Source organism: Tursiops truncatus, chromosome 1 (assembly GCF_011762595.2).
Source record: "Tursiops truncatus isolate mTurTru1 chromosome 1, mTurTru1.mat.Y, whole genome shotgun sequence".
NCBI lineage: Eukaryota > Metazoa > Chordata > Mammalia > Artiodactyla > Delphinidae > Tursiops > Tursiops truncatus.
The window spans coordinates 158735652-158737848 of NC_047034.1; positions in this window are offsets into that span (position 1 = coordinate 158735652).

A 2197-nucleotide genomic window follows, 5' to 3' on the forward strand; every position below is an offset into this window, starting at 1 on the left:
TGGGAAACCATTTGGATGAGGTCATTCACGTCAGGGGTTAGAGCATTTCCCTGCTGTCCTGGGAGTGCGGGGAGTTAGTGGTGCCATGGTCTCAGGGCTTTTGCTCCCAGAGGGGGGCGTTTCCAATATCTCAGAAGGGATTCCAGCTTACTATGATGTACACCAGTTATTGATTGGAGTCAGAGACTAACCTCATGCTTATGTGGGCTTCAGAGGCAGACACCTGGGCTGAATCCTGCTTCTGTCACTTCGTCTCTCTGAGCCTCCAGTCCCTTTTATTTTAATGTTTTTGGCCGCACCATGCAGCTTGCAGGATCTTAGTTCCTGACTAGGGATTGAACCCAGGCCCTTGGCAGTGAAGGCACAGAGTCCTAACCACTGGACTGCCAGGGAGTTCCCTCCAACCCTCTTAAAATGAGGATGGTAACAACTTCCTCACAGGGTTATTTTGAAGCATAAACTTGATAATATATTTAAAAACATCTGCCCAGGGCTTAGAATAGATGCTTAATAAATGGTACCTGTTATGATAGCTATTTTTGTTATCCTTATGTTGTGTGTGTGTGTGTGTGTGTGTGTGCGTGTGTTTTCAGCCATGCCGCAGGGCATGTGGGATCTTAGTTCCCCAACCAGGGATCGAACCCGTGGCCCCTGCAGTGAAAGCACGGACTCCTAACCACTGGACTGCCAGTGAAGTCCCATGTTGTTATTATACTATTTACTGACATTTTAGGGCTGGGCTAAATCCATTTCTCAACAATCTACTACACTGCCCCAAGTAAGACAGTCTAAATAGGGGAGAACGTGAAATAGGCATTTATAATACACGTGATACATGCTATGATAGGGGATTGCATAAGGTGTTTTGAAACTTTAGCAGACGAATCAATAACCAGGAGACTCAACCAAAGTTTTGCAGAGCAGGCAGTTCTCTGTCTCAAGCCTGTGCTTCGAGGAAGTGGAAAACGCTGCCTGCTGGAGGCAGGTAGAACGTAAGAGCAGCAGCTGAGCCTGTGCTCCTCACCCAAAGGGCCTTGATTCTGATCTGCAGCCCCTCTTGCTTCAAGGCCTCTCAGCTCCTACACAGCTCTGCCACCCAGCCTTGCCCTGGAATAACTACCCCCTCCCGGGCCACCTGCTAGAGGTGAACATCCTGGGTTCTGTGCTGTGGCGTGATGTGGCTGAGTCATAAGACCTTTCTTTTCACCGCTAAGCTCTAATGGAGGCCTTCTGGTCAGGAGCAAAGCTCCAGGTCTACCTTGTGGGGAAGGCTTAATGATGACTACTGACCATTGCTTCTCCCCACAGGGCCAAGCGAACATGTGTGTGGTGGTGCTGGGGGGCAGGTGAAAGGCAGCCCAAGGGGCAGGAGTCCCTTCTAGATAGGTGCCAAGTCTGAGCAGGTGAGGCTTCCCAGAGTGGCGAGGGAGGACAGAGCCCCTGCCCCCCTCCTCCAACTCTCATGGGTAAGCCTCCCTCCTTCCTCTCAAGCCAGCCCCTAGTGTCTTTCCTGCTGCCATTTGGCAGTGGCCCAGACCAATCTCCCAACTCACCTGTGACCACATTTTCCAAACCAAAACTCAGAACGCATGGTCTGACAAAGAAAGAATTTCTGGCCACCTTCTAAATACAAGAGAGAACACTGAGATCTCTTGGATAATCCCTGTCGTTAAATTCAGGGTCTCCTTTTTATCAGGAATTTTTCATACGTAATGAAAACAGCCCCACGAGGTAGCGGATAACTATTTCCATTTAATAGTTGAAAATACGCAGAGAGAGGAAATAACTTGCCCAAGATACTACATCCCGGAAGTTTGAATTTTGATCTGCTGCTCGCTGTTCCTAGGTCTGGGTGTGTGTGTGTGTGTGTGTGGCGCGCGGTCGGGGAGTAAGGGTAGGGGGACACAGAAATATCCTTCGCTATTGCAGACGCACACGCCATTTATCTGGGGCCTCGGGAAAGGGCAGCCAAGAACTGAGCTGCCCGGGTTCTCACTTCTGGGCTGGAAATCCCCGAGCAAAGGGCTCGGTCGCCGCCTTGTCCCATCAGGATCTGGCCTCAGGCCTCACGGCCCGGCCGCGGGAAAAGGCCCTTCGACCTTGACGGTCACCCCACGGCCTCGGGCTCTGGCCCAGTCCAGGTGCGGATGGGCGGGCCGCGGCGTGGGTGAAGGACACCCAGGCCAGGTTCTGCCCC